At 39.5% G+C, this 14,382-nt stretch overlaps 1 protein-coding gene and 1 long non-coding RNA gene across 2 annotated transcripts in view; both read right to left on the reverse strand.

Annotated features, from left to right (window-relative positions):
* Positions 1–14,382, reverse strand: part of tmem132e (transmembrane protein 132E) — a gene marked incomplete at both ends in the record, with an annotated part of 141,865 nt that overhangs the window by 109,205 nt on the left and 18,278 nt on the right. The gene's annotated exons all lie outside the window — the stretch shown is intronic.
* Positions 3,637–4,919, reverse strand: LOC310927869. Its single transcript, XR_014592839.1, has 3 exons — positions 4,674–4,919; positions 4,005–4,110; positions 3,637–3,922 (listed from the first exon to the last, which is right to left on the reverse strand). It is a non-coding gene; the product is annotated as an uncharacterized lncRNA (long non-coding RNA).

Consider the following 14,382-nt stretch of genomic DNA (forward strand, 5'->3'; position numbering starts at 1 on the left):
CATTTACATGTGGAAGCTGCCTGACTGAGATAAGACGCTGAATTTGAATCTTTTGTGTTGTTTTCTGACAACGCAAGTTCTGTTTGTGTTCAAAAACAAGCAAAGAAGCCAGAAAATAATTAGACATTTTTGCTTATTTAACATGTAAGATGATTTATTGAGAATCAAATTAGTTGGTGATAAGTTTTGCGGCTGTAGTTTTTTTTTCCACAATTTGGAGTGTATATTATGTTCAAAATAAAGCCTGCATTCATTCATTCATGAGGCATTTGAGAATGTATTTATTGTTATTATTTGAGTGTTTTTCTCTCCAACTATATTTATGTGAATTTTTAATATGTTTTTCGCATTAATGTCGATCACTGCTGCTGATTGTTTCACCACCGCACGCCACTGACATTTAGTGCAAAGTTTGACTCATTAATCATGGATTAAAACGGTAAATCTGGACAATAAAAGCATGGAAAACATACGTCAATGTGGGCAGAGCCTTTCACAGATTGAGAGATTGTCAACAATCATGGGATAATAAATGGGATTATCCAAGATGTAATGAACCCTGTGTGACTCTACTGGAGTATCTTTGGGGAGCGTTCTGTCAACTTTCACCTCAAAAAGTTAATTTTTACTCCATATGAGTCTTTGTTTCATCATTATTTTTAAAAATAAATGATGAAATTGTCAGGCTAAGGTTGTTAAAACCAATGAGTGATGGTTGAAGCTGATGCTAATTCAGGTTTGGGTTCCATGTTATTATTCCAAGTGGTTTACACTGATGAATAATCCTTATTATTCTCACATTAACTTGGTGATTTTATGAGTGCTGTGCAAAAGGTTAACGTATGACACGTTTCCATGATGACTGACCGGAAAAAGACGCGCGTGACGTCATGTTTTATGTGCCGCTACACCGGAGTCTAGGCACCATTGGACCAGTTAGCTCCGTTAGCTGCATTAGCTCCTTTTAGCGCCGGTTAGCGTGCCTACAGTGGAACTGGAGCATTCTGTTTATTAAAGGAAAAGAGCTGCGCTGACAAATAACCAGCGTATCTGTGTACTGTATATGTGTGCCTCTGTTTTTAAAGTTTAGCGTTACTTTAGAGAATCATTTTAACAATTGGGAGTCACGTAAACATGACGCGACGCATGTCTTTTTCCGGTCAGCCGTCATGGAAACGTGTCATGCATTAACGTGTGTTAACGCCGTTAAACACCTTTGACGTGTTAACTAGGGATGGGAATTTCACACATTTTTAGAGTCGATTGTCGAGGTCCACATGTCTAATTTTTTAGACTAATTGTTTTTTTTTTTACATCAGCAGCAACAGCAGCAATGCGGGGGTGTAAACTATTCTACACTGTACTACTTCATTTTAGGCTCAAAAAACATGGCTGTAATGTCCATTATTGACCATCAGAACAGCGATAATAAAAATGAGGGGCAAAAAAAAAGAAAAAAAAGCAGACTCTCAGCTGTCGCCACTCACCAGACGACTCAGGTTTTTGAACCTGCGCTTGTTAGGTGTCCACCAGAGTGAAGTACAGTGATCCTGACTGGATGAGATGCCGTCTTCATTTGTGTAGCACTTGTGTTATGTCCCCCACTCCCGTCCTAAACTTAAGCGCAACCTCGTTCGCACTACACGCACACACACACACGATTGGACACGCACAGCCACTCGAGAGAACGAGCCGGTGACGCTCGGATGAATTGTTTTTCCTCGTGATCCAGCTTTAAAGCTACAGTATGCAACTCCCCTTCGCTAGCCTCACTCTGTGTCTCCACAGACACGTAAACAAAACACAGCTATCCTGACAAACACAGAGAGAGTAGTGCAGAGTGGATAGACTTACTTGACCGTTGTTTCAACGTTTATTCGTACAGAAAAAGTTACGTACTACAGCTTTAAAATGAAAAACAGCTACTTAACGCTGCTACAAACAAAAGTTGAGAATGAAAATGTAATTTTTTTTTACCTCAGAACTACACGCAGCTAAAAATACTGTGATCTTCTTCTGATTCTCTCTGTGTTTTCTCCAGCGCAACCTTTCTTTCCAGAGCAGCGCGCCATCACTGCTGCTGTCACGCATTAGCACGCCGCCCGGCAGCAGCAGTAGCACGCTGCTTTATTGTCCCATCATTCATTGCACACACCGCGACGCCTCACACAGACTGCAAAGTGTCCCGGTGAACAATGAGCGCGCCGTATGTGGCGTGTTGGCCCGCTGCCAGGGTTTGTGTTTTTTTTGTTATCTTTCGCCGCCTTCGCCTTGTCTCCCGCTTTGTCTGAGAAAGGCAAATATGAACACGACTTTGACAGAGATCTGGGTACACAGAAGAAGAACGGGACGCTCTATTTTTGCAAACAAACAACTTCCAACGCGACAAAAGAAACTCGTCTCGTTGAGGTGTCGTCGAGGTAGCGTGGCCTCAGAAGACTAATGGCGCTTTTCCACTAGCTCCGGGCTACACGGCACTGAGCGACACGACACGAAACGGCACGGTTTAGTTGTGTTTCCACTACAGAGAACGTACCTTCTCAACGTGGGCGTGGTTATCACAACACGGCTGCAACCCGGCTGCGCGAAACTGCTATGACGTCTTATACGCGAGACACACACGCATATAAACAATGACGGACGTGTACTCGTTCTGTTGCTCGGTCTGTGGCATTTGTTCACACACAGAAGAGAAGATCGCCAGAAAAAGCTACAGGCGGCAAGAAGAAATACTGTGGAGGAGTACAGAGAAGTTTGGGAAGTCATACATCATGAAACTGAAGATGAGATGTTACGAGACGACGAGTGAGGGTAAGCTAATATAGTTGCTATCGCTAACTAGCTCATATACAGTACTGTGCAGAAACGATGTTGTTTTTTTGAGTATGTAATACTCATGCATGTCTTGAACCAGAAACATTAATTAAGGTTCCACTCCAGTATTAACAGAGTTGTGTTATTGTTCAAGTGTAAGGGTCGATCACACTAAATACTGGACACCTGTAGAGGATGTTTTTTTTAAAACAACAAAAAACTGCATACATATATTCTGATTGTGTTCCAGTATGGTGAAATAGAAATAATGATCCTCTATTGTCATTATAGCAACAATCTAATGGTGGCCTCAGACTTCTACATAGTACTGTACAATTGTACAGCGTAGTAATGACCGAAAGCAATCTCTATTTTTGGTATTCTGGTATTAACGTAAGCATGCTGCCTGTGTGTTTCAGATGGTTCTGTCACTCCTGAAAAGGAATGACTGTGATGTCCAGCTGGTGAAATCCATGGTGGTGATGACCTGCTGTGCTCTGCATAACCTGTGTGAAAATCATGGTGAGACCTATGACACTGAATGAGATGCACACACAGCAGCTACAGTGGTTGAACCTGTGGTGGCAGTGGCACAGGGTGTAGAGGATGGCAGAGATGTAGGTGAGGGCCTGATGTGTCACTTGTTGTGAATTTGTAAAATGCTTTATTATTGTACTGTTTTTCACTGAATTACAAATAAAAGTTTGTACTTTCTGCAGAGATGTCTCCTTTTGTCTGTATACGTTTTGTTTGTAAAGGCTGCCACAATTAAAAGAAAAGAAATACGCATGACGTAATCACATAAGTCACATTGTTGTTTATTCAAACAAAAAAACACAACAAACCAAAGTTAAATTGCACAGCAAATCAAATAAACTGTACATAGGTGGTGGAGTCCTAGGACAGGAGGGAGGAAATAGGTCGCATGCTCCTGCCACCTATTGCCTGGACAAGCTGCCCAATCACTCAAAGGAATGCGTGGTTGAACGCAGCACTCTCGTGATGTGGCGGTTACGTTGTGTCCGGTTCCACTCCTGCTACTGAACATCTTCCACCTGAAGCTCTGCGAGGACAGCTGTGTGCTTCTTTTTCTCTTCCCTACATAACACTATAGAGAAGAGAAAAGGGGTTATTAATCAAACCATTAAGGAAATACACAAATGCTGTAAATCATGTTTATTATTTCTTACCAGTTGCACAGATCTGTGGTCTGTGGCGAAGTTGGTGCCCCCGATAACGAAGCAGCTGATGGCTCTGCTGGGGTGGATGAACACTCCTCACATATGGAATGGGATTCTTGAACAAAAGAAGTGTATACATACGCTGTAATTACACGCATAACAATATATATATATTCAGCCACAGACTGAAACACCCTAAATGAAGGAGCTTTATCATTATTATTATCCTTTATTCCTCCCTGCAGCTGTTAGCTCTCAGTAGACAACATATAACCAGGCTCCTCATCCCATGTGCAATATACTGTCTTTTTGCAAAAGTGTAATATAGACATATAATATCCGATGCTCATTCTCTGTCTATAATGTAAATATAGAACCCATACTGTATATTCTGGTCTAGTCTGTTTTAACACGCAAAGACAAAACGTTACACGGTAGTAAGTCTAATTCATGACTTGTACAAATCTGGTTTCTTTTACAGGTTTACGTAATGTTTTGTTGTAGGTTGAGCACCTAATAGCGACATTGCTAACTAGCTAGCCAACTACGTTGTCTCGTGTAAACAGACGGACAGAGATTACCGACACACATGATGTTACTTTTATAATGTCTTGTTTAAGCGAGTTTATTCTCAGCAGTAGTTAAACGTTGCTCTTAGGCTGAAAATAAAAAACTTACCGTTGGCGTGTGCAGAGTTATCGGAGTTGCTGTGTTACGCCGTGAGCGGACATCGACTCCCGGCAAGACCTGCTCGTTACGGGCGGCTCCGTCCAGCTCTCTGTATTTTGTCGTCTCCGATTAAACACAGGACAGTCTGGACCTCGTCGTTGGACCATGGAGTGTTCTTATGCAGAGTCGCCATGTCGAAGTATTTGCGCGCTACTATTTTTCGAAAAATGGTGAAATAGACTCCTGCATCCTGTATTTTATGTCGCGCTCATGACGCACCCAGTGACGACACTTCTGGCCAATCAGTTACCGGCAGTTTTGACCAATCAGCGCATAGTACCTGCGCATAGTACCGGCACCACGAATGGAACCTCACCACCGCAGGTACTAAAAATAGTGCCGAGTTCCAGGTACTACGCTAGTGGAAACACTCGCTAAACCGTGTCGTGTAGTGTAGTGCCGTTTAAAGTCGGGCCGGTGGAAAAGCGCCATAAGCGGAAACACAGGCCTCAGCTCAGTGCTCTCATGTTTTTGTTTTTTTAAGACAACGGCAAATGAGGCTGTCACGGTTCATATCGACATGGCTTTACGTACTCTGAATCTGAACATCATGCAGGTGTATCATCTGGACCTTCACTAGCCCCGCCTTCACCCCTGCCTGCTACAGTCCCGGCCTTGGCTTAGTTTTGCTGAATTTCACTTTCCCCGTCCGTCTGGGATTTATTATCTCCTCCACCCTGGCAGGCATTTTATGGTTTAATGACCATCAATCGGTCCCATCATCAGGGTCAGTTACAAACTGCACTCTGCCTCTGAGATCCCTTTTTCAGGAAGACGAGCAGGCATCAAATGACCTACTTATTAAATCTACACCAACTTACAGCTACAAGAATATGTTTGTCGCTTTATCTTGACGTTAAACTTCCTTTTCTGACAGGAAACTGAAGTCGTGCACCAAAGTCCATAGAGAAAAAATTTACACTTGTATGGACACAGGAGCTGCTGCTCTACTGCTGCCTCCTGTGGTCACTCTGTGTCACTTAGCTAACGGTGTGGCTTTTGTTGAATGAGTAAAATCACTGTAAACCCCAGAGATGATTGTGACAGTTTCTAAATCATCTTTCTTCCTAATTCTTAGGCTAATCTGGACCAAAAATTTGGTCTTGAGCAGCTCTGATTGCTGTGCGACTCCCTAATGAGATACTTGTGTCGAGCTAAGAGAAGATAACACTTGGGCTGGGTACTGAAAGCCTTCAGTATGTTTTGTACTTGGTACTGAAGCCCGTCGGTACTACCGGGTATCGGTTCACTTTTAATGAATTGGCGCCAAATTTCGGTACTCGAAATGTCTGGGAGAGTGCGCGAGAACGCGAGAATGTGAGAGCTACGCGTCGCGAGACTACAAGAGCACGACAGCAATAACGCCGAGCCGTAAGTGGTCCAAAGTTAGACGCAGACATCGCTCAAATGTATTATTTTACGACACAAATAGTAGTAAATACTAGCTAGTTGTTGCACCGCTAGCTACCAACATATGCATGTCTTTTTTTGTTGCCCCGGAGAGAGAGCCGCGAACGCGGTAACCCTCTGGCTTCGAATCCTCAAAAAGTGTTTGCTTGTCGTTAGCCTGCTGTTTGTGGCTAGCGTTAGCCGTGGCCGGTAAGCTCACAGTCCACAGCTGATTATTATTATTTATTGTTCTGAAATCTTCTTTATAAAAAAACTGAAACTGAGAAACTTTGATTTACAACTGAAAAACATTTTAAAGGACAGAACTAAGGTACCGTTTGGTACCGGTACTGAATTCCAGATAGCGAGTTATGAACGGTACCCAACCCAATATAACGCACATTTTTCAATTGGTGGGCAGTTATTTGCCAGTTGAACAGACGTAGCCAGAGACCACAGTTTGGGAGCTAGGGGCCCTGAGCAAAGGCTATTTGTGCTTAATTTTGTTTGTGTGTGTGAATTAGCACGCCACAAACAACAAGTCAGTGATGGTTAGACAACGTCAGCTTTAACTGAGGCACAAAGTCAATGTGATGGACCGATCCATTTAAAGTCAAATGATAGAAACAGTGCGTCAGAGAAGTTCTGACTGCACTTAAAAAAACGTTAGCCTAGCTAGCGTTGTAAAACCATGATGGACGGAGGACAGCGGCTGAAGTTCCAGGGTGTTTGAGCTGTGTAAACATAATAAACTACGACTCCTTCCACAACCAGATAACGTCCAGCTCCCCCGGAGAAGGGGGAACCTGGTGTCAGTTCCAATTGGTTTGCTCTCTCACACTGAACTCCCCCGTCGCGCACGAAGATAGCGGAATCCATCACCTGCTTGGTTGGGGACGGATACAGAGGGACACTGAGGTTTAAGTTTGTGTTACGTGATAAGAATTCCTCTTCTGATATTTGGAAAACATGGAACTAAAGCACCAGAACAAGTTTGAATCATGAACTAGAAAATTCCGTGGTGCGAAATATAGTATTATGACATATTTAAGTCAATGCAGTGTCCTCTGAAGTCCTGGAAACCAGTGTGTGTGTGCAGGGAATAATTAACCCCCATCCTGGTTACATTTAGCAATTTCCTTAAGTAAATGACAAACTAATATTGCGGACAAATGCACTCAGACACTTCTTCTTTTCTTCTTTTCTTGTTGTGAAAGGGTGAGGCTTGTTGCCTAGCAACGGCTTCTTTTATGAAGAGAACGAACGGCAGCATGTCTGTGACTCCATGATCCCATTTATGAAAAAACAGAGGAACAGTCGGTGTGAGTGTGATTGTCTGTTAAATGACCTTCTTCTTAAGGACGTGTTAACTTCATTATTATATTATTATGTATTCTAGATTATTAGAAGAGAGGAGAAAATCTCTGCTGCACAAAATGAAGGAGTGACAATAGGAAGGTCACTCAGAGTATAGCATGTAAATACAAGATAAGCAATAATCACAATAATACTCACCAAATACTATACTAACTATAGAACAATATTAATTGCTATATTATAAATATTATTTAAATAAATGTAATATCTCTTTGCTTTTATTCTACCTCTTCTAAAAAAATGGTTTCCATTTTCTTTAAATTAAACTAATTGTTGTATTTGTGTAAAAAAAAAAAAAATCTGTATTCTTTGTTTAATCTTTTCAAGAGCAAATTGTGCATAATGCAACCTAATATTTTGTATTAGTAAATGAATAATTTTCAAGATATTTTTGGCCAAAATATGTTTTTTTTTTTTAAGTTGGGACCCAAGAAATATCTCTCGTGACCCATCTGTGGGTCCTCGACCCAGTCTTTGAGAACCACTGATCCAGAAAGCTTAAAAAGCGCCAATAGAACAAAAGAAAAATGTACATTAATATTGTTTTTAAGGTATTTTAAACACAGTTTTGTTAAATACTATAAGCAAAAAATGAAGTGAAATTCAGACTATTTCACCAGTATATCATTAATTACATAAACAATAATGGTATTTTGAACAGATCTAAGTTTTTGCAGACTGTAAGTAAACATTACGTGATAAATTAATGCAAATTGAAACAGGTTCATTTGCATTACGAGAAGTTAGAGGTCAAATTCAATCTATGGTTAATTCTTTGGCCTGTTTTTGGCCATTGAGACTCAAGAAACTCAAGAAATTGTTCCTTTAAATAAGTTTTATACTCTTCAAATTTCAAATTTACCACTGAAAATATGGTGCTCATATACAACTACAGTGTTTTTTTGGTGTTATTTCAATTTAAACAGTTAATACACTATTTTAACTTAAAGCAGTAAATTGTAAATAACTGCCAGATATTGAACGTTTTTTGACCCTTTTATAGTTTTACGGACATTTTTGAGTCTTCGGTGTTAAAGGGTTAAAATTCACTTCTCATGTCAAACTTTGCAGCCACTATATTTACAGAGTTAATCAAACGCTGATCTGATTCCTCGCGCTCGGCAGCGTCTGTCACGTCACCCGTCACTAAACATACTTTTATTAAAGCAGTGAGTGGCAGTGAACCACCACCCTCTGATTAAGCAGGTTGATGCAAACCGGGCTGAGCCGTCATTTTTCCACGGCAGTGACAGCTTCTGCGGACACATGAGTGACAAATTACACGTCAGGAGGACGGAGGGCAGGTTCTCTTCTCTGGGGAACCACGTGTTATCAATGACATTCTCATTACTGTCACAATGGAGATTTTACATCACTAATAACATGTTTAAAATGTACCGAAGGGGATTAGGGCCACACAGGAAAGTGAGAATTTAAAGTCAGAGAATTCTGAGTTGTAAAGTCAGAATTCTGAGAATAAAGTCAGAATTCTCAGTTTAAAGTCAGAATAAAGTCAGAATTCTGAGAATAAAGTCAGAATTCTCAGTTTAAAGTCAGAATAAAGTCATAATTCTCAGTTTAAAGTCAGAATAAAGTCAGAATTCTGAGAATAAAGTCATAATTCTCAGTTTAAAGTCAGAATAAAGTCAGAATCCTGAGTTTAAAGTGAGAATTTGTAGTTTTAAAGTCAGAATTCTCGGAATAAAGTCATAATTATGAGTTTTAAAGTCATAATTCTGAGAATAAAGTCATAATTATGAGTTTTAAAGTCAGAATTATTCTGAGAATAAAGTCATAATTCTGAGAATAGAGTCATAATTCTGAGAATAAAGTCATAATTCTGAGAATAAAGTCAGAATTCTGAATCTTTAAAGTCAGAATTCTGAGAATAAAGTCAGCATTCTCAGTTGAAAGTCAGAATTCTGAGTTTTAAAGTCAGAATTCTGAGTTTTAAAGTCAGAATTACTCTGAGAATAAATTCAGATTTTGGAGTTTTAAAATCAGAATTCTGAGAATAAAGTCACAATTTGGAGTTTTAAAGTCAGAACTCAAATATTGTTTCCTGTGTGGCCCTAATCCCCTTCCGTAGAAATGAATATGCATGTGTCCAAAATTCAAACATACACAACGTGTGATTAGCACAAGTGTTTTTAGCACGTCAAGGTTTTTTTTAAATTCACTACTCTGTTCACGTCCTCGTAAAAAATCCATTGTGTTGGTACATGAATGACTTATTGACGATCTTTCCTTTAGAGAATACTTGATCCTTATTGGCTGACAGGTGTCCGATATTTCCCCGCGTATTGGACTCCATAACCACACAATTAACATGCAGATGTGTCTGTGGTGAGCTTTTAATGACGGCGACAGTTAACGTGTCAGCTGTTTGTGTTTGTTTATGTTTGTATGAGCTTTAAAAGCCGGGTTATAAAAGAAACTGGGTTAAAATAACAATAATAATTATATAGCTTAGACAAATACGCGATAGTTTACGGTCAAAGCACATTACGTATCGCGTTAAAACGTGGAAAGGTTATTGTAAAAGTAATTAGACATTATGGTAACCATAGATATAAAATAGTATTAATGTCATTACACTCCAGTATAAGAATTTATTGCGGTTTTCTCAGAGTTAACCGGTAACAAAGTTACGTCACGTTACTGTAACACTGCAGGTGTCGACCAAACCAATCACCACAATAATCATTAGAGAGCCCATTAACACAGAACACACACACATAAACACCTCACCAACTCCTCGCTTAATTTATTCAGTAACAAGCCGAGTGTGTGCGCTGAAGACGTTCATTAAACATGCGACTGATTTGTTTTAAAGCACATGGGGAAGAAAACCCGTGTCTGCCTGTGTTCCATTGTCTAAATTGCTTTAAATAATGCGCTAACCTTTCGCGCTGCACGTCTCGGGGTTGGTGTCAAATTCGTTTCAAACAGCCTCGGCTCTGTGGGCTGGAAGACTGGCTGATTATTGGAGTGCTTAGCTGTTGCTCTGTGGGTGGGTTCGGAGCTAATGAAGGCCACGTTGATGGAGAGGTAATTAACTGCAGTCCATACAAACACAGAGAGGCTGGAGCTCTGCATCACATGCAGCTCCGACGCTAATGAAGGAAGCAAATGATGTGTATGTATGTATGTATGTGTATGTACTGTAACGTGTGGTGAGACTGAACACCAATTAAACGTATGAACAGATCATATAATTAAATCACACTGAGAACTCATTTAGATAATCTGAAAAACAGTCTCAATACAAATACACCTGTATGTGAAGTAAATTTATTTTTTAAAAGAATGCCACATAAAAACAGATCACTGTCATGTGATAACATGATAGATTTCACATTTAAATGTAATATGGTTCACGCAATCATGGGATACTTTCATGGTTTAAGATGAAAATTTTGGTGTAAATAACATTTTTATGTGATGGTTTATTGTAAAAACTTATTACGTACCATGTTATTATGAAAACTTACTGTGTATCACGTTTCAGCGTAAAAACTCATTACGTATTACGTTATAACATAAAAACTTATTACGTTACAACGTAAAAACTTATTACGTACCATGTTACAACGTAAAAACGTATAACGTATCGTGTTACAACATGAAAACTTATTACTATCACGTTGTAATATGAAACATTTAAATGTGAGAAATTATTTCGTACCACATTATAATGCAAAAGTTATGATGTATCATGTTATATCGTGATACGTTTAACTTATTACGTATCATTTATAACGTAAAAACTTATTGCGTATCACGTTACAACGTGAAAACTTATTACTATCACGTTGTAATATGAAACATTTAAATGTGAGAAATTATTTCGTTCCACATTATAATGCAAAAGTTATTATGTATCATGTTATATCGTGATACGTTTAACTTATTACGTATCATTTATAACGTAAAAACTTATTGCGTATCACGTTACAACGTGAAAACGTATTACTTATCGCGTTATAACGTAAAAATGTATTATTTATCACGTTACAAAGTGAATACTTGTTACGTATCACATTACATCGTTAAAAACGTATTACCTATCACGTTATAACGTGAAAACTATAACGTCATAACGTAATAACTTATTACGTAACACGTTACAACGTAAAAACGTATTACTTAGCAAATTATAACTTAAAAACCTATTAAGTATCATGTTACAACGTAAAATTATTATAACGCAAAATGTTTAACGTGAAAACTTATTATGTATAATTTACAATGTAAAAACATTGTTCTATGATATATGTCATGTTATATCGTGACCTATTCAACGTGAAAACTTACTACTTGTTATTATTCTCGTCCAGTTGGTGGCATGCTCTTGTTTACGGTCAAAAGAGTTAACGCAGAAGACGGTAACCATGGAAACCTTTTTGTGTGTATGTGAGGACGTCCACCAGTACCCATTTGTCCAACTCCATGTCAAAAAAATACAATAATAAGCCAATTAGAGTACATGGTTACACACATGCAGAAATGTGAAGTGTCTCTATGTGGACACGGAACGCGTAAACTATGCCTTGATCTTGAGCGGAGACTCAAATATTGTACGTAAAACTGTAAAAAAAAAAAACTGAAACAAGATTCTGACTTTTCAGACAACAACAACAAAATAATTAGTGAAGTGCCGGCTTTCAAGCCTGAGTGAAGCACAACAACAACTGCTCTCAGTCTCTATTGGTTCATTTGCTGAAAGGAGAGAAAAAAACTTTCTAGTGCTACAACATGAATAACTGCTTTCTGGAACAAAACACTTCCCACGGAGGAATAAACAAAGACAACCACAGTCCTTAAAAGCTCACCACCGAGGAGAATCGTGAGTCTTGGATGTGCTACCAATCCACTTCATACACTCCACTTCAACAAGGGGAGAGAGAAAAAAAAAGTCTTTACTGGGTGACTTGTTCCTCATGACTCTAACAGAGGATGTAAAAAATAAAGAAATAAGAGAAAATTAATGTGAGAGTTCATGATTTGGTGCAGGGCTGTGGGGCTGGAGTGCTTAACAGCCATTAAAGAGCATGGGAGGGCATAGCAAATGGCCATAACAAATCTGTCCTAGTTTGCTGGGAGGCATCGGGTTTTTGAGAAGTGTGCTGGAAATTATTCTCATTTAAATCAGCCTGACATAACAACCTTCCAGCAGCGGGAACCTCCACTCCAGAGCCCACTCCTCCCCCGAGAGGAACAAAGAAATGAGATGAAAGAAGAGGGTTTTTTTACGCATGACGGTATGACGAGTGGGGCTTCACAGGGAGTGGGGGTGGGTATGTAGGTATGTGACTGTAGAAACACTGACCACATAAAAAAAAAGACGTAATGTCCAGGTTACAGTCCTCGGCACAAACGTTGTTGGAGACGGAGCAGCACTAGCCTCGGGCCAAGAAACACTGCATTGCATTACTTCCTCTGAAGTCCCTTTAACATCCTCCCACTACACCGCATACATAATGTGTAAACAAGGAAAGGATCAAGTACTTAAAGCTGCACAGGATGTAGCCTACGTGGAATCACAAATAGTGTCTTGAGGAATAGAATTCGAAAAGGTGGTGAAAATAAAGTTTTTGGGGTTTTTCACAACTGTCAAATAAAAGCAGTCCAATTTTAGTCAGCATTTAGTTTTCTTAACACTTTCTCAAGCTATCCACTTGCCTAGATAGTATGATTCATAGTCTGATTACTCCTGCATGGATACACTAAGTCAGACCAGAGTTAGACTTCTTCACCAAAATGTTCTCCCTGGTCTTTGACCCGAAACTAGAAGGAGACGACGTATAAACTGCCACTGTCCGACTAAAATCGAGCTAGTGTTAGTGGGACTAACATACCTGGACAATATGATTCATAGTCTGATTACTCCTGCATGTATACGCTTAGTCAGACTGGAGTCGGACTAAGACAATAATTTAGTTTTCTTAATGTCTTGTAAACATGTTACTCCGACTGAAATCGAGCTATCCGCTTACCTGGATAGTATGATTCATGGTCTGATTACTCCTGCATGGATACACTAAGTCGGACTAGAGTTGGACTTCTTCACCAAAATGTTCTCCCTGGTCTTTGACCCGAAACTAGAAGAAGGAGATGACGTATAAACTGCGACTGTCCGACTAAAATCGAGCTAGTCTTGGTCGGACTAACATACCTGGACAATACGATTCATAGTCCGATTACTCCTGCATGTATACTTTTAGTCAGACTGGAGTCGGACTAAGACAATAATTTAGTTTTCTTAATGTCATGTAAACATGTTAGTCAGAATAAAATCGAGCTTGTCTTAGTCGGACTAACATACCTGGACAATACGATTCATAGTCTGATTACTCCTGCATTTATACACTTCGTCAGACTGGAGTCGGACTAAGACAATCATTTACTTTTCTTAATGTCTTGTATACATGTTAGTCCGACTGAAATCGACCTATCCGCTTACCTGGATAGTATGCTTCATAGTCTGATTACTCCTGCATGTATACGCTTAGTCAGACTGGAGTCGGACTAAGACAATAATTTAGTCTTCTTAATGTCACTTATAAACACTTTAGTCAGACTAACATACCTGGATATTGTGATCCATAGTCTGATTATTCCTGCATGTACTGTATACGCTTAGTTGGACTGGAGTCGGACTTGGCGTTCTGTGCACGAAAATGATATAAACATTGGTATTTTCAGTAAAAACACAGTAATATGGATGTCTTATATGCCTGTCTTAGTCAGACTATGGCCTTAGCTTGATTAAACTGTGCATGTAAACAGCACTGACTGATACAACTCACAGCCAATAGCAGTGGAAAGACTTTACGACCTTAAAAAAACAAATCTATCTCTGGTGATGAGCACACAGCTGCAGCTCACA

Source organism: Microchirus variegatus (assembly GCF_963457635.1).
Source record: "Microchirus variegatus genome assembly, chromosome: 5".
Lineage (NCBI taxonomy): Eukaryota > Metazoa > Chordata > Actinopteri > Pleuronectiformes > Soleidae > Microchirus > Microchirus variegatus.